Below are 23,868 nucleotides of genomic sequence, written 5' to 3'. Positions count from 1 at the left end.
AGGAAACCATCAACAAAACAAAAAGACAACCTAACAGCTGGGAGAAGATATTTGCAAACCACATATCTGATAAGGGGTAACATCCAAAATATATAAATATCTCACATCTCAACAGCAAAAATACTAACAACCCAATTAAAAATTAGGTCAAAGATCTAAACAGACATTTCTCCAAAGAAGACATACAGATAGCCAATAGGCACGTGAAAAGATGTTCCAAATCACTAATTATCAGGGAAATGCCAATCCAAACTACAATGAGATATCACCTCACACCAGTCAGAATGGCTATAATTAAAACACAGGTAATAAGAAGTGTTGGAGACGATGTGGAGAGAAAGGAACTCTCATACACTGCTGGTGGGAGTACAAACTGGTGCAACCAGTATGGAAAACAGTATGAAGATTCCTCAAAAAATTAAGAATAGATCTACTATACAATCCAGCTGTTTCACTGCTGTATATTTATCCAAAGAACATGAAAACATAAATGCATAAAGATACATGCACCCTTATGTTCACTGCAGCATTATTCACAATAGCCAAGACTTGGAAGCATCCTAGGTGCCCATCAAGGGGCAAATGGATAAAGAAGATGTGGTATATATATATGTATACACCATGAATACAGCTCAGCCATAAAACAGGATGAAATCTGGCAATTTGTGACAACATTGTTGGAACTTGAGGGTATTATGCTAAGCAAAATAAGTCAGAGGGAGAAGGTCAAATACCATACAGTCTCACTCATAAATGGAAGATCAGAACAACAACAAACAAACACATAGAGACAGAGATTGGATTGGTGGTTATCAGAGGGCAGAGGGGAAGTGCGGAGGGAGGAGTATGAAAAGGGTGATTAGGCATGTGTGTGGTGATGGATGGTAATTAGTCTTTGGGTGGTGAACATGATGTAATCTACACAGAAATTGAAATACAACAATGTACACCCCCAAATTTAATAATGTTATAAACCTATGTTACTGGAATAAAAAAGAAAAGAATTTAAGGGAAAAATTATCCTATGATTTTGTCCCAGATGCCATTTCCACTAAAGAAAAAGAATATTTTAAAATAACTCATCTGTCTTATATGAGAAGTATTTGCAAAACCATTTTGAAACCAAAGCAAAATGCAACCAAGAGACTTAAACACCTGTACTAAAATGAAAACTGAATTAGCATTAGTAATTATAAACTAATTCCTCACAAAGATAAAACATTCTGCTTCATCTCTCAAGATTTTCAGGTGTATACAAAAAACGAGAGCAATGAGGAGGCTATTTTCTTTTGATTTTTTTTTTAACAAAAACCCTTGTAGTTATAATGCTTAGGAAATTGGTACTGCCGTGTTTCTTACAAAACTCTATACAAAAATAAACAAATCAGAATAAAATATTTCATAAATGTTAATAAAAATGATAATCAGAATTAGAATTTCAGAATTTTTTATCTTTTAAGAATATATATAATATCTTAGTCATACCTTTTAATAATGTTTATCTATCTGTATGTTTATCAGTATTTCTCTGACCTGCTAATAATATTCTTGCATACAAAGTTTACATTATCCTCCTGTGACTGCCCACAGCACAGCTTACTTTGTGATGCAGTGTTAATAAACATGCTGGTTTTCCCCTATGATATATCTGTATCCAGTAAAAATAATTCAGAGGAATAAAGAACCTCACACAGGGGCTGACCTGATGGCAAAATCAACAACAACAACAAAAAAGAACCTCACGCAAAGGATTTTCAAAGACCAAGAGCTGGAATAAATGTACTTCTTGTGGGAACATTTTATTTTTTTGAAAGGAACATTTTTGTGTGCGTGTGTAAGGAAGATTTTCTCTGAGCTAACATCTGTTGCCAATCTTCCTCTTTTTGCTTGAGGAAGATTATCACTGAGCCAGCATCTGTGCCAATATTCCTCTATTTTATGTGAGATGCCACCATAGCGTGGCTTGACAAGCTGTGCTAGGTCCCCGCCCAGGATGTGAGCCTGTGAACCCCAGGCCACCAATGTGGAGTGCAGGAACTTAACCACTACGCCACCGGGCCAGCACTTGAAAGGAATGTTTTAGAATCCAGCTTATTGCTTGACCAATTCTTCCCCCATCTTCCTAAATAAATATTTTTGTAATAACTATTTGACTTCAGAAAAGCAAAAAGGAACATGACAATAATGCCACAAGCAATATAGACTTTTGGGGAAACAACCATGGGATGGTAAACAGTAGAGTCAGATTTAGAGATTTGGCTGTTTGTTTGGAACAATTCACTAAAAGGAAGCTACTCATTGTTCTCCTATTTTCAAACCCAGAGTGAAAGAAGGTGGGTTATTAGCACCTCCAACTCAGCTCATTGTTGCTATTACCTGAAGGATCTAGAATGAGTTTGGAGATTCTCTGAGAAGAGAAAAAATCAGTGACAGACAAACAAACAAAAACAGCTGACATAGTCTAATTTATAACAAGCTCACTAGGACAGGTGAAAATGTCAGGTTAAATGTAATGGATGTTGAAACAAAAAGCAGGACGTATCTCTAATTACCAATATCATAGCTAATAGCTGCAGGAATTCATGTTAAGTATGTAAATGAGCTAGATGAAAGTGAGAATCAAACAACTGAAAAATACTTCTCTTTTAAAAATTTAAATGATTTAAAACATAAAGTAAGAAATTCTGCTATTCTCATTCTTGGTGGATGTGTGTGTTGAAGGTGTTGCACCTTCATATTGTGTATTTGTGAGAGGAGGGAGAAAGAGGAGTGAGAGTGGGTGTGGTCATATAAATTGACTAATTGCTTTTTATCTCACCAATTTTCTTAAGGAGTAAAACTTCATTATTAAAATATTCTCATAGCACGTAACTAGAGCCATTAAGAAAAATCAGGTAAAGTGCCAAATAAGAACCTGATGTGTTATCAGAGTTCTCTACTTTCCACTGAAGTACATAATGATACAGGCTAGAGACAAGCCACCATACTGGATAGACTGATGATCTGACCCAAGAAATAAATTGGAATAGGTTCCAGCAATCCATCATCAGATGGTTCAAAACAATTGCTTCTTCAGGCTGATTTCAGGCAGAATTTGATCTGGCTGGTTTGGAAAAAGTTATTAAATCTATTAAAAATTGTGAAATTTTGTTTCTTTTATCTCTTTTGTCCTGACTGACATCACCTGGGTAGCTAAGAAGAGGTATTTCTGAGCAGAGTATCATTTGTTCTCAATTGTTCTGCAACCTAAATACTTAAAAGCAATTTTTCCCCTTGGGAAAAATAAAAAGATTTTATCATCCAGCTCTAGCCAATTTTTTTCTACATTTTTCTCAAAGTACAATGTAATAAATATTTATTTGGTAATACTTTTCAAGTTCCACATAAAGGAAAAGTAATCATGTCTAAATTCAGTCTCTCTTAACTGATCACCGAGAGACTAGAGGGAGCTAGAGCAGAGAGGGAAGGGCGACCCAGGTATGTGAAGTAGGTTTTCCCTTCAAAGGAATAAAACCCACTTTGTTGCTCCTAGAAAAGTGAATTTTCACCTGCGAAAGCAACAGATTCTATCTTTTTATAAATAAGCTTTCTAAATTAATTCACCTGTTTTCTGCTTCTGGGATGACCTTATTGAATCTTTGAATTTAAGCTCCAAGGAGTAATGAGTTACGAAACAATAGCATATTTTAAGTGTTATACATAAAAAGTATTTAACTTACGGAATAATATTTCAATAAGTTGGAAGTATTTCAGCATTGATCCAGCTCTATCTTCCCTTAAAGTACAAATTTATTTCACCTTCTAGGTTTTCATGCATGTTGCTAATTGAGGAAAGAAAATGGTTTTGACACATACAGAGTTATATTTATAATACATTGTCCGTCATCTTCAGAATATAGAAAATCAAAATGCCAATTCACTAAAAGGTCTATGATTCAGAATGTTGAGTTTTAATGCATTCAAATAGTTTCAGGTAAAACTTTATGATTAAAAATAATAAACATATGTTGCCCTCTCAATAATTCTAGAAACTTAATAGATATAGTAAATTATCTATAGGTGGTTATTAATGAAAGGTATCAATGTTTTTAACAAACAGGAAGGAATGACTGGCATTAAATCACTTCAATATTTGACTTCCAGGTTTCTATTTCAAGTAGAATAAATGGACTACTTATTAAGGTCAATAATAAGCTATGGTTCTTGGCTCTTAGAGCATACCATGTCTCAGATGAGATAGTAACATAAATGAATAATTATAATAGATTCTGGTATGTGCTATATAGAAAGCATGTATGCAAAAGCTTTGTGTGTGCATGTGAATGAGGAGTGAATGAGAAGTACTGAGTACACCGAAATGCTTACTAAGGAGGTGTTTCTTGAAATGGGCTTGGAGGGAACGATGCTTGTCTATCCCTCTTCTTCGTCTAAGGCTCTCTTTATCATTCTGCTCCTACCCTACAGCCTATGTTTTAATTGTTTTCCTTAATGTGGCTTCTCAGATCCTCCAGAATGATCACAGATCATAGTTGAAACTTAATGTCACATCTGCACATACTACATTATATTGAAATTTGAGTTTTAATGTCACTCTGCCTCATCACATTGACTTCCCTGAAGACCATAAGAAGTAAGTTTTGTTAATTTATGTAGCAACAGCAAATGAAACAATGCCTGTGCTAAGATTATAAAGAATAGATGAATAATTAATGTATCATATTTTCCAAGATGGAGACTTGGGGCAAAGGGCATTCCTGAAAGCTGTAATAGCACCTACAAAATGCAATAAAGAACATAGCAAGAATAATTTTGTGACACTGGAATCTAGCATGGATGGAAGAGTCTTACCTTGTTCTGCTTCTTTATTTTCCAGAACATTTATCAGCTTCTAACATTCTATGTGATTTATGCATTTATTGTATTTATTTATTTTCTCACCCAACTAGAATAGAAAATCATCAAAGTAAGGATATAATTCTCTTTTATTTTTTGATGTTTCACCAGAGCCATGAATAACGCCAAAGATGATCTTAATTGGACAATATTAGGGTTGAAATTCAAACTCAGGTCTCAGCTGTTCATAAAGTAACTTTCCAAAACTAACATTCAAAATTAGACATAATAACTAATGATATTCTTTATAAATTGTGTATTGATGATTTACCATCTGCGAAATAACATAAGTAATAATAAGACATACAAAAGTGAACAAAGTAGAATCTATTCTCTTGAGTTAATCATGGTCTACAATGTAATTCAGATAGATACAGATCTAATTATAAGGTGGAGAGATGTTAGTTATGACAAAGATAAAAAAACATTCTATGGAAGCACAGGATTCAATCCTGTTTGGAAAGATTGAATAAGTTTTGTAGATGAGGTCTTATTTGAGCTGAACTTTTAAATATCTGCCTCCTTGAAAAGAAGAAAATAATAATAAACATAAAATCCGCACTCTCGAAGGTTAACACTGAAAGAATAATTTACACATGAAGAGAGAGAGTTAGGTGAAGATACGTTTGCAGCTCACATTTTTATCATCTGAGGTTCAACATTCAGTTATTTACTACCTGAGGACATTTATTCGTGTCTCAGGAGTGAAAAATGACAAGTGCCCTACGGAAAGACAAATCATGAGGGACAGAGACTTGCCTAAAATTTTTAACTTCCCTAGCCTGTATGAATTTTCTCCCTTCAGTGACAACTTTGTAAGGCATTGCTTTTACTAATTTTTAAACGAAGATGCTAGTTTCTTTAGAGAAAGTAAACTTTGAAAAACAGAGACATGGCATGCATATTTCAGCCCCAAGAACGCCAGGCAAAAATGCACAACCATGGAAAGGAAATATTGACAAGTGGTGGATGATTCTGACATTAGAGTTTGGGATAAGTGTGATAGTGTGTAATAAGGTAGTCTGGAGAAGTAGACTAAGGTAGTGGTGTTTAGTCTCATATTGTATGTTGAATTTGATTAAACATGCAATGAGGAGTTAGGAAAATGTGCCAATCTGTTCTCAGTGTGAAGGATGTATTGGAGAGACCGGAAAATAGAAGCACAGAGCCTCAGGATAATGTTTTAGCAAGAAATTACTCCCCAAACTGTGGAAACAGAAAAGAAATCATGGGTATAAGAGTTCAGAGTAGGTTCTATAAAACTTAAAAACAATAAAGTCACAGAAGCACTGAAGAGTAGAAGGAGATGTATCTTGGCTTCGTTTACATTATATCTAGGAAACTCCAAAGAGGCAACATCAACCTAGAAAAGACGTCTGGGCAAAAATTCTATAAAGGAAATATCTCAAAGGTTGATATAATAATCAGATGAAATTCTACAGATCCAATTGAAATAACCAAATCCCAAAGTAGTGTGGACAATCAAACTCACAGACTCTGTGAGTCTGACAATTTTCTTTGTATAATCCACCAAAAAGATTTACAGTTAAGGATGGCAAAACTAATTTGAAAAGAAAGAGGGTATGAGGCCTAAAACCCTGAATATGTAAATCCACACATCTTAATAAAAATCTTAGTAGTGAAATAAGAATAAATAAAGTGATGGACTACAATAAGATAACTGACCACATGCAAATCTGTGTATCACGTTTGCTTGATATTTAACTTTGCTTATTTTTTGACATATAAATATTTCATGAGCAATTGTTTGTAAAATTTTATGAACACAGAGCTATCTATTTTTCTTCTTTTGCTTTTATAAATAGAAAAGCAAATCATCAACCTGAGGTGAAAATAATCATTCACAGATATTTTTCTTATTTTATTTTAGATTTATGTATTTACCCTTTCTAACACAGCAGCAACCTATTTTGCAATATGTTGCTCTGTAAGAATCCAGCAATATATTTCAAACTGCTTAGCTTTACCCTCAACATCATTTATTTAATATTATTTACTTCCCTCACTGAATTCAGGTGCATTTTTGTTTATAATGACTAATGATATAAACACTGCCCAAAGAATGTTATTTACTAACATAAATTAAAAAAAGCATTCAAATAAATATCTTGAACATATAAGCGAGACTTTACAAGGAAAGAAATATGAAAGGCTATCAATCTTTTAAGAGTGCCAAACTTTATTATACTAATAGAGAGTCTATTTACTTGTCCAGAAAGTGTTTATAGCCATTGAAATGCTTTGGATATTTAAGCCTTTGGGGGCATACAGGAGAGGAGGATTGTTTATTTTTAATTGGAGAAAGGGGGTAATTTGGCCTGGGAAGGAGAAAACAAGTAGACAAGCTGAGGAGGATGGAGTTTAGAGAAAGGTATCTTATCTTTTTCTGAGCCTGGGTAAGTCTTCGGTCTGCTGTGGTTCTAGGAGAAAGTACTCCAAACAGATTTGGAAGTGCTCACAATAGACTTTGAGACAATGAACATAGCGCAGCAGTTTTGAGATGCAAGTGACAGAGTGGGCGAAGGGACTGCTCTGACTTGCCTCTTAGAAAACTAGCAGCCTCCTGACAATTGGGAGATTTGGGCAAAGCCAAAGACTGCCCTCAGCAAGCCAATGCATTGCAGTTCTTACATTGGCCAGTGGCCAGTGCAGAGACTTTATACCAAACACCTCAGCAGGAGCGGGAGAAGGAAAGCAGGAATAAAGGGTTACTTAGTAGGCACATGTGAGGCAAGCCCTTGAGAACGTGAGCAAATAACTGAATGCACTTTCTCGGAAGCCAATTTTCTCCAGGGAAGAAAAAAACAAAAAGATTGGGTAGTGGACCAAACCACCAAATTTGATCTATAAAATCAAATATTTTATTTTGTAGAAACAGGCTATTAGATCTTAGATGTCAAGGTTACACTTAAAATCAAAGAAATAAAAATGAAATAATGGGTAGTCATAATAGCCAATATGGTTTGAACTTCTATTTTGCTAGATATTCTTCTATACATTGTGTCCATACTCATTCTTGTCATATAGGAATCGGCATCTTAAAACAAGTGACCACAGAATCCACTGTAGGTTGCAGTGAACAAATTCTCATCAGTTATCCTTTAAATGCTTCTGGTAGTAACCCAAGTACATAGAAAAATTACGAATATAATAGAAAATTCATAAAGCAGTAAATAGACTAGTTGAATCCATCAAATGGTCGAGCCATGTAGGTTAATGATACTGATTCTAATTTGACCCGAAAATTAGGCAATGAGATGAGAATCTCAGGGATGTGGTTTTCCACTTTTTGAAATTTTAGAATTTAACAGCATAGTAACTATATAAAAAGGCTTAGCTTGATAGATTTATAAGAAAAAAATTCCCTTTAAAATGGGATAGTTTCACAGAAAAACTGGAAGTTTCCAATAATGTTAAACTTGCACTTCCTCTATGATGGAGCAATTCCAGTGCTGGGTATCCACCCCAGATAAATAATCGCTTGTGTTTACACAAAATCCATACACAAAGACTTATAGTGGCTTTATGCGTAATCATCCCACACTAGAAACAGCCCAATGGCCTTCAGTGGGTAAAGAGATAAAACTGTGGCACATCCCTTCAATGGAATATTAACAATAAAAAGGAAAGCTCTATGGATAAACACAACATGGATGAATCTAAAGGCATTATAGCTAAGGATATAAATCAGTCTCAAAAAATCACATACTGTATGATTTCTTTTATATGACTTTCTAGAAAAAGCAAAAGTATAAGAGACAGAAAAGTTTGGTGGTTTCTAGAGGTTAAGAGTAGAGGGATTTTGTGACTGAAAAAAGGCAGCCTAAGGGAATTTTGTGGGATCTGTAAATCATAGAAGAGTCAATTTTATTTTACATTAACTATAACTGAGTAAAATTTCTTTAAAGAACCAAAAAAAAATTTCACTGTTAAGATATGTCCCCAAATGTAATTATGTACTTGTGGGTGAACAAATTTTAAACCAGAAAAATTTTGAATTAAGTGAAGAGATATTTAAGGAAGACAAACACTTTAGTATTTTCCTGGAAAATAGAACTTATACATCTGAGATAAGTTAAGTACAAATAGTTACTTTAAGATAATTTGGCCTATAAATTTAATGTAGTGGCCTCATAGTTATAATTTAAAATATGTTGTTTAGCAATCCACTTGGGTTTTTTTTTAATTTTAATTTGAAATCTTACTAAGTTTATACACAGGTTTCTGTTTTTAATAACATGTTTTACAATATTAATAAATCTATTGTATTTTAATAATTACTTAAGTACCTAAAATATTGTGTTTATATCAATTAATTGAAGTATTTGAAGAAAACTCAAGTGGTATAAATTTAATTTAAAATGTTTGGCCTTAATTTAACTATGTATATTAATACTGCCAAGCATTATTCAAAGGCCATTTAAAAATATTTTTCAAATTTCTTAGGTTTGTCAATAGAATAATAGAAATCATAGGTGGAATATAAAAGCTGAAAGAAATTTAGAAAATTTGTATACTAATTCTAAAATCAAAATAACACCTGGATAACGATTTCTTCTCATAAACTTACGCTCAAGAACATCAAAGACCTGACACAAATAGGTACTATTATTTTCTTCATTTTGCAGATGAGGAAACAAGGCACAAAGAGGCAAATGTATTTGTCTCATGTCACACAGAAATACTATCCAATATTCCTGCTAAATCAAAGAAATAAGAGCTCTTGTTTAGTTCTGCTATAATCATAAATCATAAAATCCTGGAGGGCAATTGAACAACATAATTTTTTTTTTGTTAATGTTACTTCCAAGGTCAATTTTTCTGCTTGTTAATCTCCATCGTTCTCTTTTGATTCCAGATTTTTTTCAAATGTTTCTTCCTTGGTGATAAGGGACTCTGTTGTTTGGGTCTATATACACAAATGGCATTTTTTTTTTCTTTTTTAAAGATTGGCACCTGGGCTAACAACTGTTGCCAATCTTTTTTTTTTTTTTTTTTCTGCTTTATCTCCCCAAACCCCCCTGTACACAGTTGTATATCTTAGTTGCTGGTCCTTCTAGTTGTGGGATGTGGGACACCGCCTCAACATGGCCTGATGAGCTGTCCCGTGTCCGCGCCCAGGATCTGAACCCTGGGCCACCGCAGCAGAGTGCACGAACTTAACCACTCGGCCACAGAGCCTGCCCCGAACAACATAAATTTTTAAAAATATGTCATTATATCTGATAATTCCCTTACTGGGCATAATTTTTCTGTTAAAAATTAGCATTCTTTATATGGAAAAATTAAGAAAAAAACAACATTCTATCTTAAAGAATTGATTAAATCTATACAACATAAATAGCTCCTCAGGCATTTAATATAATACAGTATAGCTCTTAAAATTTTCTTCCAGAAGAATATTTAAATATTGGTAAATAATTTATTAAGTGAAAAAAGTTTAAAGTGCTCAGGGCATATGATTTTAAGCACAATGGGTGCTATGCACATAATCAGTGAAATACATGCAGAGAAGAAAGAATTGAATCATATATACTAAAATGGTTGCAATGTTTTTTTCCCATGTGGTGAGCTGAATTTTGTTTTATGCTTTCTCTAAATTTCCTGACTTAATGAAAATATATTTGAAAGCAGAGAAAAATACTTTTTGTTAAAATATAGACAAGTAGTGCTTATATGAAATACCCTGTGTACTGATTTATTCACTGATTGAGAAGAAAACCTATAAGCTTGTCATTAAAGGAGTTAGTGGTTTCTGCTATGTAGTTGTATTAACTAATGTTGCCCTCATGGTTAGCATCTTCTCTCATAGGACATTATGGATCATAATTTGACACATCAAGTACTTATTGGTAGTTTAGGAAACTGAACACATAAACAGAACACCTCTTTCAGTAGGTATCTTCTTTTAGTAGTAGTAAAAGATGACACCCCTGTGTCTGTAATATACATACATTTTCATAGGTATTCCCCAAACTCTCAAAAGCAAATATATGCACAGATGCTCAACCTCTAAAACTCAGAGAAAAACCAAAGGCCAGGAGAGACACAAAATCTTGGCCACATTCCTGGTTGATGCTCTACATTTTTCTTATTGGGTAAGATACCATAACCCAAATTGGATTATCCTCTGACTCCAAGGCACTTGAGGCAGCCTTGCTCTCTCTATTCCTTGCTGTTTCATTCAGTCAGCCAGATTTTTGAACAGGGTCATGTGCAATGTACAAGATTAATCTTCTCCCAAAAACAGCATTTCCTGAGCAGTGGTTAATCCATAAAAGCCTAAAATTAAAGGAAATCTTTTGACTTCAAGTAACACAAAGCAGGGTTTGGGGATAGAGTGTCAGCCTCTTGTTTTGCCTTTGATATTCCGATCCCCTTCTGAGCTCACTCAGACACTTGCTAGACCTCCAGGTACGAGGGATGCAGCTTTGTTTTGACATCAAAGTTCAAGGGGAGAGTGCAGAATGCTAACGAGCACTGCGAGTTCCAAAGGACACGATTAAGCTCTAATTGGTAAGCAGGTGCAGCTCAGCGAATCATCGGTATGAGAGACCACACAACCTCTCAGCCTGAAAAGAGAAAATAAAATAATATCATCTGATATGTCCTTTGATTTTTTTCTTTTTCCGCCTTTTTTTTTTTAATCTGGATACTAGTGCACAGCTAATCACAGGAGATACTGAGTCATTGATTTTTTCTGCAGAGGTTGCTGATTAAGGTAACAACCACTGGCAAGCAGAGCAGATTAAATATTTGTCACAAGAAACGGGATTAAAAGATCACAGACCCTGAAATAGGGATATTTCAGGTTTGGTTGCAGCAAAGTAGAATACGTTGTGACTTATCATCTGTCTCACATTGCTCACGGAATCCTTGCCCCTACTAGTGACACAGCCTCTTGGAGACTGTGGATTAGCTTTTAATGTCAGGCAAAGCAAGTCCTGGAATCCATCCTGTGGGAGTGTGGCTGCTCTGAAGAGTGAAGCCACTTGTCAGGGCAGTAACTCAGCAGGGACTTAATGGGAAGAGAATCTGCTCGCCAGCACCAAACTTGCTTCACAACAAATAACAGTTCTCTTTGTGGAGAGCTGAGAAAAGATCAGCACTCAGGTAATGGAATGGAATTAAGCTTGATATTGAACTTCTGTGCCATGGAAGTATCTACTAAACAGTTATCAGCCCAGAGTATTGAACGGTGCACTCAATTTTGGCAACTAAAATTTTGCTTTTCATAAAAACACCTGATTTTTCACTGGCAGAATAGTCACCCTCAATATTAAAACAATATAAATAAAAAAAATACAATGAAAATATCCTAGTATAACTCAGCCTCCCATGTTAAATATTGGTGACACGAATGCATGCACACAGACCACTCACCACTGTATTATAAATACGTGGGTTTGGGTGTTTCGTTTTTTTTAATTTTTATTTCACACAATGACCTGAGATTTTATTCTCAACAAAGTGTGTGTGTGTGTGTGTGTGTGTGTTCTGTGCGTGTATGAGTTTCTGTGGTGTCTTTGTTGTTGTACTGTTGTTACTTTATGGCTTTATTGAATTATGTAGTGTGTGAGACCCTTTCCACCTCGTCGGTAATATCGATTTCCCCAGTATGTTAGTTAAAAATATGTTGGCACCAGCCCAGTGGCGGAGGGGTGAAGTTCATGCACTCCGCTTCAGCCACCCAGGGTTTGCAGATTCAGATTCCCAGCACAGACGTAAACCCCACTTGTCAAGCCATGCTGTGGCAGCATCCCACATACAAAAACATAGAGGAAGATTGCCACAGATGTAAACTCAGGGACAATCTTCCTCAAGCAAAAAGAAGAAGATTGGCAACAGATCTTAGCTCAGGGACAATCTTCCTCACCAAAAAATAAAACAAATGTAACGGGTTACATCAGGCTGAAAGTTTTTATTCTTTTATAATATTCATGAAAGTCAAATAAGAAATTGCTTTTCCCTGTCAAACTAGAGAAATGTTTTAAAATTTCTTTAATAGAGATGTTTAGAAGAAATTTTGTCAATAATATAGAACTGTGTTGTCTTGCCATACAGCCCGTCCCATGGTCCTTTAAATGATTATAGAGATTTGCTTTTCCCAGCAGTGACTGTGTTTTCCATTTCACAAAATCCTCATCAATCTGAACCAACCTCTTTGACAAAGTTTACAACAATTGATTTTTTAAAATCTCATTTTAATTCTTTTAATTAGTTCTGTGCCTAATTTCATATGTGCTTATTTGTATTTCTTCAATTTTCTATTGTTTTATTTTTCTATCTTTATCACTGAGGGATTCATATGTTATTTATTTATGAGTTTACCTACTAAAATATAAGCTCTATGTAACAATTGTTGGTATTCATCCAGAATTTTTAGTCTATTTTAAAATATATGCAGTTCCTTATTTGAAGCGAAAACTTAATTTTATTTTAATCCAACTACTTTATCAAATATTCTACCACCTGAAATATTGTTTTGAAATCATCAGAACAATATATATATTCATTTTAAAATATGGACTATACACAGAAAGAAAGAAAAATAGTTGGTGGTTCCATCTTCTGATGGAAATAATTATCAGCACTCTGATTATTAGTACTTTCTTTTCAGACATATGGTGAATACATTTTGTAGAAAAGTTGTGACTGGTGTGTGTGCATGCATTTGTGTGCACATATGCTTTTTTTTTTTTTTTGCTGAGGGATATTCACCCTGAGCTAATATCTGTGCCAATCTTCCTCTATTTTGTATGTGGGTCACCTGCCACATTATGGCCACTGAAGAGTGGTGTAGGTATGCGCTTGGGAACTGAACCCAGGCTGCCATAATGGAGCATGCTGAACTCACCAGGAGGTCATGGGGCAGGCCTCTGGGTGCATTTTTTAATACTATGTAATATCATGATGAATTTGTCTTTTCTACTATGGTCCTTTTGGTTACTTCTTATTTTAATTATTATACAAATTTTGAGATGAACCGTATGCATATTTCTGTACCTATCATTGAATATTTCCTCAGGTTAATTTCCAGAACTAAAACAGTCAAGACAGTTTTCCTTTTCCTTGAAACTCAACAGTTTCACAGAACTGCTATTTAAGAGTTTATCTCTTCAAATTTCCTTTGGTCTGGTGAACCTATTGATTTGCAGATGTAAGTTTCAAGCTCTGGTAATTTTGTCATATTATACTTTGTGCATCTTTTTCTTTTATTCTGTTCTAATGCTCAGAAATATTATATGTATCTGTATATAGATGAACATATTATATATAACATTATGTATACACTTTTATACATACACACACGCATCCTATTTGGATAAATTCTCCATAGATGGCATTTTTGCTCTCATTAATTTAATCTGCTTGGCTTTTTTCTTGGAAATTCTCCCTATCATTGCCTAGAGGCCTCATGCCCAATTGCCTTCCTGTTCACACCATCTCTAATTACTGATTCACATTTCCAATTGCAGTGAACTGGAATTGGTTTATTTCTGCCCCTAAATATGTTGCATTATTCAGAAGTATAGCCTTTACATGCATATTGATATATGAGATAAACCACAGAGCAATAAGTTGGGATCTGAAATACTCATGGCCATCTTAGAAAGCAGTTGTTTGAGTGTTGTAATGAGCAGTTCAATTTTAAAGTGGTAGAGAATAAGTCAGATGCAGTAGCAGACCACATTAATCTGAAAGTTCTTTATCAAATGAATTCATCCTCTCGACTATCCTGTGAGATACAAGGCTTTAGGGCCTTATTTCCACAAGCAATGATGAAATAGAAGCCTAAAGATGTTATGTATCCAGTCACACAAAATTGGTGACCTAACTAAGACTCAATATAGGTCACAGATTTGTCAGTTTCTGCTGGCCTTATTATAGCATATGCTAATTTGGTAGAAAACAGAATGAGACTAATCCTCATATTTTTAATGGGCTTTATTTCCCATGGGCAAATCATCTCATGCCAGGATGCATGCCATCGTGCCACACATTTATTTTTAAAATAAAAGTAAAACCAAATTATTGGCATAGTTGTCAAAATATTCATTTCATTATACACATAGCTACAGCTTTTGTAGATCTTTAAGGTTAACAAAATGGAGAACTTGGTTTTCAATTTATTACTAAGAATATAGGGCCAGCCCCTAAAGTCTAGGTACCTGCAGCTTGCTGTGTTTTTTTGTTTGTTTGTTTTTTAGTGTGTTTTTTTGAGGAGGATTAGCCCTGAGGTAACTACTGCCAGTCCTCCTCCTTTTGCTGAGGAAGCCTGGCCCTGAGCTAACACGCATGCCCATCTTCCTCTATTTTGTATGTGGGACGCCTACCACAGCGTGGCGTGCCAAGCAGTGCCCTGTCCGCACCCGGATCCGAACCAGAGAACCCCGGGCCACCGAGAAGCGGAATGTGTGAACTTAACCACTGCGCCACCACGCTGGCCCTACGGCTTGTTGTTAATAAGGCTGAGATAGGAAACTTGATTCCTTAATGAAATAAGTAACATCCACGATCACAGTTACACTTTCAATTCTAAACAGTGGTCCCTATGACTTCAAGCTCAGAAATATATTCTGTTCATTGCAGAGAGCAAAAAGAGGCCTGGCTGCTGATTGAAAGCCAGCTCTTAGTATTTGTTGTTCAGCTATAGTGATTTATTGTGCTGATTCATTATATATACTTACATAAAGGGCTACTTATTACATGTGCTTAATTACATCACTTTTGTCCAAGACTTTAATCATAATATCTCTAAATAAGCCATTGTAAAGAATTTGCTCTCTTGGTGGAATGCAGATCTTTTCCTTTCTGATACTGTAGTATTTTTGTTGTTTGTTTGCTTTAGGTTCATTTATACTGTTGGAAAGGATTTAATTACAATCAACCTCTGTACTTCACTGGAACTTATAATTACATTTTAAATGTCACTTCAGTAAAAATGTATTTATTCATTCATTCATTCAATAGATATGAATGTAGATATTCACATCAATATAGATATATACATATATAGAGAGATTAGGTACAGATCATGCCTAGAATGTGCTAGGCACTGTTAGGAAATCTCAGATAAAAATGGTTGTATAAAGTGCCATGTCAGTGTATCACAGCTTCTCTTTATATTGCGAGTCAAATTTTATTTCTAGCTAAATAATAATTTATATATAAACATGTTCCTGTCCACCAAGACTGAAGATATAAAAGGGCCTTCTGATATTTGAACAAAGAGGTAAGCAGACACCTGCACCTATCTTTTAGTAAACAGCATTCTTTCTGCATGTGACTATGCTTTTGTTGCAAAAATAAAAATCTATAAACCTGGTGTCTGCTTGTGAGTCATTGGACTGAACGGAAGTGCAAAGTGTCAAGCAGGTTGAGAAGAAATGTGTTCTAAGAGCTGACGTTACTTAGATAGATTCAAAACTAATTTCATCAGAGTTGTCCAAACAAAGCTTCCATAAGCTGAGAACTTGCTATGACAGATCATATACAACACTAGATTGCAATTCTTGATCAATACTGACTTATAATTATGGAGGAGTCCATTTACAGGAGGCTAATGAAGAACCTACTAGTTATCCAGTTTAATAGATTTCCTTACTTTATCTCTTGACATACAAGATATCAACTTGAAATAGGTGGGATTTTTGTCAAATATTTGAGTAAAGTAGAAAGTTATTATGTCCGGGTAGATGTTTGAATTCAAAACAAGACAATAGTTGAATCATTATCAGAAATTAGGGATAGATTTACATAGTCTTGTAATTCTATTTATTTTGGAAATGAAAAAGAAAGAGTTAAAGCAAATAACTTCCACAGGTTTTTTTGATCCATGAAGCAATTAAAATTATATTACAGAAATTAAACATTTCTATCAATACAACACATTTGGGCCATCAATTTGAGAACACTTATAAACAAATGTATTAGAATATACTAACCCTGAAATACCTGATTCAAAATCCGATAAGTAAATAGTAGTTGTTCAAAACTGTCAAAGTCTAGCAACTTTGTAAGTTTTATGTTTGAACTGAATGACATGAAAATACACTAATTTTTCCTTGCTTGTATTGTTTTGACTCATGCTATTAATTTTGTTTGGAAAATTACTACCATGATCGGGCACTGATATATGTATATACGTATATACATGTATATACATAGTCTCCTTTCATATTTTTATTGAGTACCCCTTCTCATAGTTGGAATTGATCTCTGTCTTTGTGTACATCTGTCTCATTCTTCTACTCATTTCAGTTTGATTTGCATGCTTGTGGACATAAATGTCTTCTCCCACACATTTGTATATTCCTTACAAAAATGATTTATTCTTTCTAGCCACCCAGAATCCAATATGCTGCCTTGTGAATAGAAGGTGCCCAAACTGTGCTGAAACTTCCTGAATTTTTCACTTCATTAAAACAAATGGATAACTGGATCGTGTCACCAATTAATATTTGTTAAACATAGTGAATACTATGCAAACATTTAGTGAGAGAAAAACTCTGCATGAATACCTGACACCTAGTTTAATCCTGCCACTTCATAACATTTTCATGAAATTTCTATAATCTTAATGGGGCAGTAATCCTAGCAGTTAAGCATAAGTGATCATGAACACTGTACATATTATTTATTAAATGATTTCATTTGCTCGGAGTTCTATGATTCTGCATTACCTGACCCTTGAAATCAACAGATAAAACAAAGATTTCCAAGAATGGAAATTCATTTTACTAAAATTCAAGCTGTTAGCAAATGGTTAAAATTGTTCTGGTTGATAATTTGGTTTGAATTGCTATTTACCTGCAATTCTTTTTAGGATTTTATAAAGAGAGTAATAGGAACAAGAGCAGAACTTGGTAGAAATATAGCCAACCTCCTTCACCTTTCTAATCAAGATAATGCTGTATTGGAAATAATCATAGAGGATGTGCTATACAAAATGATCATAGAAACTGGGTATATATTTTCTATGACTTATATTGCTGAAAATACCATTAATTCACTCTTTCATTTATGCATTTATTCAAAAAGCATTCATTAAACATCTGTAATTTGTTAGACAACATGCACTGTGTCTAAACAGCACTATCTGTTGCTACATCAAAATATTTGAAACAAGTCGAGAGTTTCATTTGTCTAATTGCTTTATTTTTCCACATAATTGCAGTAGAAATGGATTCATTAAGCTGAGTGTGTTTATTAGTGATCATTCAAAGTAAATGTAGTTGCATTTCCAAAACAAAGCAAAAAGGAACCACTGGAAATATTTGGCTGTGATAAGAAAGATCTTTAAAAGATTCACATAAGCCTAGAAGATATTTGAGACAATTTTTTCTAAAATGTTTTTATTTTACTTATATGCTTTGTAAATTCGTTGAAAAAGTATGTATGCAGCACCTAGTATATGCCAGCAATGCCTTATATACTGGGGCTGCAATAGTGATCAAAACAAATACAGTCTATGATTTCAGTAGAATTCAGCCTACTGAGGGAGTTGTATATTGATTACATCATGAGGGAAATACACAATTAGTTATTTAATCTTTTAAGTTTTATGTAACATAGGTAGAGAGGGCTATGGGAATATACATTACAGGAGCAGAACTCGATGACTAATTGGATGTGGGGGAAAAAAGGTCAAGGATTAAACTTGGGTTCTTGGCTGCACACACAGCTTGGAACATTCATAGATATAGGGATCTTAAAAGATCATTACACTGTCCAGGTTCATGGAGTAGCATTCACAGGTTTGTAGGGAAGATCATTAACTTTGGTTTTGGATATGTTGAGCTTGATTTTTATTTGAAACATCCAAGAAAATTTGATGAGTAGACAACTGGATAGATGTATTGTAAACTCAGAGAAAATGTTTGGGGTAGAGAAATAAATTTATGAATGATAGGCCAAAGAGAGTAAATGAAGCCATGAGATTGCAGTGGAAAGTTAAAGGATGAGAGTGAAATACAACCCGTAAAACTAAAATATTTTAAAGCCTAAAACTGTAGTGATTCCAAGCAAAGAATAGAGACTAAGAAAGAATATCCAGATAAACTGAACGAAAATCAAGAGAGTGTTCTATTAGATTGTGTTGTGCTAATTATTTCACAATGTATACACAAATCAAATCATCTCATTGTACAACTTAAATATACACACTTTTTATTTGTCGATGATACCTCAGTGAAGCTCTTCCTAATTAATCTTGGTTAGCTAAGACTTCTTTGCAAAGGTGAAGTTTTCACATTGATGAATATAAGATATTGTATTTTCACTTGATGAGTCAAACTTATATACCAAATTGCCTGTTTCTCGCCTTCACCTGGATGAAGTACATTTCAAATTTAGTGTGTTCAAAACAAACTCTTGGTGTCTTAACCTCACCCTCATGAACTTGTTCTTTCTACACCTCTTCCTTTTTAATCATCTTTAATTCTTCTTTTTAGTTCATCTCTAAGTCCTGCCAAATTTATCTTAAAACATTCTGGATTCTAGTGTTTTGACTATGACCATCATTAACTGAGCCATCTCTCCTTGCTCTGGGAGCTACAGCAACAACTTATCTGATGTTTCCCAAAATAACCCTTGCCGCTGACCCTCAACACCTATCCTACATTCAAAACAATCCACAGGATACCCAGCTTGTAGTTTTACTTTCAAGAGCCAAGTCATTTTTTTTTCTGCCTACCTCCAAGTTACAGTATCTTAAATGACTTCCCATCACAATGAAAATAAAATCTAAATCCATACTCCAAATTTTAGTGCAATTTCAACCCATTAAACTCCCTGCCACACACACAGAACTCAATGGACTGTCTTCAATTTGTTGAAAATGCCAAGCCCTTTACTACCTGAAATGCTCTCCTCACTGTTCATTGGTGAATTTCTCTGCTTCTTTTACAGTTCCTGAAGAGACTTCCCAGACTCCCACTGAAGTATAGCCCTGTTTTTGCCTTTCTTATCAAAATGTGATTAGGGATTCCAATGTAACAGGATTTCTATTTATTTTTTCTTTATTTGGTTTTGTTGTTTTCTTCTTTTTCAGACACCTCTCACAACTTTAAGCTTCATGATTAAGGGACAAATTCTCTGTTATTCTCTGTTTTATCTTTTGCATTTCGCAAGATGTCTTGTATAGTACTGAGGCTCAATAAATAATAGTTGAAAGAATGAATGGCAATTAATCCCAAGGCCTCAGTTTATTAATCTATCAAATGAAGGCATAGGGTTAGATAATCTATATCGTCCCATCTTACATCAATAAAAGTAATACAGTATACTTGAATAAAATAATTTGACAGGTCTAATTATTTCACCCAATTGATTGTCTAAGCCATCCTATTTGATTCATAGTTAATTAATGTATTCGTTGGATTAGTGGGGTGGGTTAGGGAAAATGTTATAATTCCAGGCCAAATCAATTACTATATTGCTTTTATGAAAAGGAGAAATAGTTCAAGGGACATTTTATCCTCACCATTTTTCATTTCACAATCTTTATACTGACAGTTTTGAAACTAAAGTGCTGATACACTATTTCCAGTTCATTCAAACCAGGAAACAACAAAAATATTGCAAGGTGGGGCTACACACTTTTATGAGATTCTGGTTTATTTTTGCTGACTCCAAATTTTAGATATTTGAGACTGAAAGTAATATATATTTTTATCCCTGTATTCTGCAACTGAAGTATAAGCTTCAGTACCTGGATCCTGGAGGAATGGAATTAATTAAAAATATCAAATAGACAATCTTTAGTGAATTGGGTCATGCACTCCAAGTTTCCTCCCTCGGTACAAGGTATTCAAGTCCTAAGTCGCCAGAAGTGTTGATTTCCGAGGGCTCAGAGCTGAATGCCTCTCCAGGAATTCATCTATGTCCTCTCTGAAAGATATCACTTCACCTCACATTACTCCCTTCCCAGAGTAGACCTACGTCAAATTACAGGTTGATGGGGGGGTTAAAAGGCCTGACCCTCTTTCCTTGAATGAGAACAACTCTGAAGAGTTTTAGCAGTTGTAGAGCTCCCTATAGAATTGGCTGTGTCCTGTGTTGCCGCCTCATCACGGTTCAGTATTCTTGTTCTGCCCTTTTCTGTTTTTCTCATTCCCTTAAAACTGTCATTCATAAGAGTACTCTCCATTAATACTCGTTTATGCAAATCTCTGACTCGGAGTTTGATGCCTGAGGAAATTGACCTGCACACCGTGCATTCTAAAACATATTTTTTGTCTATATCCATGCTAAAAAGATTATTTTCTTCAAAATTTTAAAATTATCATTAAGAGACATGTCATGATTCATTTGAAACATCCTTCCTTTTAATTAGGGAGGAAATCACTTATGGTGGTCCTTGTTCACTATCATTCTATAGAAGAGTGCTTTAGTGGGGCAGCATCATCAACTTCATCTGGGAGCTAGTTGGAATTGCAAAGACTCAGGACTCATCATAGCCCCACTGAATCAGAATCCCTAAAATTGGGACCCAGGAATCCCTAGAAATGGCACCCAGAGAAATCATCCCTCCAGGTGACATTATGCATGTTTAAGTTTGAAAAGCATTGTAAATATCAGATATTGATGGAGAAAGAATGGACAATACAACAGCATAACTACATTCAAAAAGTAAGAAATTATATTTTAATTAAATAAATTAAATTGATATAAGAAACATGAGTATTAGAGACATATAGATGAGTTGCTATTGTCTCCACATTTTACAAATAAAACATATAGTTATAGAGCAATATAAGTAACTTGATTTCCATTCTGACTTGTGGCTTCATATATTAGATTATTCCAGCAGTACTTTTCAGTTCAAACCCAATACTTAGAGTTTTCTAATTTTCCATCAAACCATTCTTATCTTTCTGCAGATTAGGTCATCAAAAGTGTTTCAGCAAGCCTAACAATTGAGAGTAAAACCTGTCAGTATTGGGCTACTCCTTCACAGTTTACAAATTGCTTTTGCCTGCCATATGTCATTTGATGTTAATGAAAATCATGTGCCAGATTCTCTTTTAATTAACAGATGAGAATGTGTGTATTTATTGAGGCCAAATGGCTTGCTCAAGATCAAGCTTGTAACTGATAGAATAAGAATCAGGTTGTCTGAGTCCACATCCTGTGTCCTGTTAAAGGAAATTCAGACATTAGCATTGGAAGGACCTATCTATCATCATCTCTCTTTGATGATTTCTTCTTGATGCTAATAGAATCACCTCAATGTGCAATCTCCTTAAATTAAGTGAATACAACACAAATTCAAGGCTACTGCTGTGTTGCTTTATTTTTCTATTTCTGTCCATCCCGTGGGTCTAAGTGTAAATATGTATGATATGGTCTTATGATCAAGGAGGAAGTAAATGGGTAATTAAAATACCTGAAAATCTGGAATTATTTTCCTGTTGATAATCATTTTAGTGTATCAGATATTTGGGAAAATCTTAGATAATATAATTGATCTTCATTAGTTTTAAACACATTCTACACTATTTATTGAGTGTCTACTGTATACCAGTCATTTTGATGGATACTGTGTAAAAAGAGATAAGAAAATAAAGTCCCTGCTCTCCTGAAGAATATTGTTTAATGAAGCAAAAAGCTGCTGACAAGTAATCAAATACGTAATAAAGTAATTACAAAGTGCAAAGTATATGAAGGAAATAACCAAAGAAACTGGGGTGCTAAATTGGAGAATAATGAAAAGCAGAGGAACTGCTAAACTGAATACATCATTACTATTAATGATATTACTCCATATTAATACTACTCTTCTTAGTACTACATATTCAAGCTGTAAGAATCTGTTTTCCTAAGATTTTAAATACTTGCAGCTGAGTACACTTGAAGAGAAGGGTTCTGTTCTGTATAGTGTCGCAAGCATGCCTTCAGGTTTCTAAAGTTGATAATTTAAATGCACTCTCATTTTTGTTTATGATTACCTGGATAAATACATCTCACAATTAAATCATAAAATATTTCCCATAGGACTCCTGTCCCATAGCACATTAACAAAATGATTGCCTTGACCTTCATTTATTCTCTTTAGGCTAAGGCTGAAAGGCTTTACCACAAGGAAAGTTTCCGGTCACCCTTTAATTTTGGTGTGGAATGGGATGTGGACTGCTGATGATGCCGAGTGCAGTGGGTGATTTTACACCTTTCAAGAGCAGGCAGACGGTAGCAGCAGATGGAACATATTTATAATCGCAAACATCCCCATTGAGCAGTCATTTAAACATCTGGGTCTGAGAAAGGGTCACCACTGCTGGAATGAGTTCAAATGTGTTATAACCGGCTTCACCTATCCCATCATGTATATAATGATGGTTAGAAATTCTCTAAAGCATCAGCTCTTAATTCTTTCTCCTGATTCTTCTTCCATTCTGTATATTTTTACTCCAAAGCAAGATATTCTTGCTGAGAAGATTATTTTAAAAAAAACCCTAGGATTTGTAGGGGAGGAAGACATTTCCTCTTCCCAAATGTGGGTTCGTCTGGCTGGAGAACGAATTAAATTCACATGAGACAGAATAGCAAGAGAAAATTAAACAAAGCTTTATGAGGAACCATGGCCCAGGACCTCTCTTCCCAAAGGAAGAAAGGGCACCGAAGAAGTGGGGTGCACAGAGTGGTTATATACCCCCAAACAGAGTGTTTCACATGTGATTGAAATGTCCCTCCCACAATAGTCACAAGATTGCCCTGTCGGCACAGCACTTGATGGACACAGCAGGTAGTGGGTCTGCTATCACGGTGTGCATAGCAGGAGGCCAGTCGATTGTCTGGAGCTGAGTGTGACAGGTGAGCGCAGCAATCAGTTCCTAGCCTAAGGAAAGATGCTTAATCCTTAAAGAAATGCCAACGTTGGGAGGGGGAGGGAAGTCAGTTACAGGAGGTTACCAGATAAGCACAATAAAATGCAGATTTAAGTCCTTGCCT

Source organism: Equus quagga, chromosome 20 (genome assembly GCF_021613505.1).
Source record: "Equus quagga isolate Etosha38 chromosome 20, UCLA_HA_Equagga_1.0, whole genome shotgun sequence".
Classification (NCBI taxonomy): Eukaryota; Metazoa; Chordata; class Mammalia; order Perissodactyla; family Equidae; genus Equus; species Equus quagga.
The sequence above is the reverse complement of the archived record's forward strand: the minus strand, read 5'-3'. Positions refer to the sequence as shown.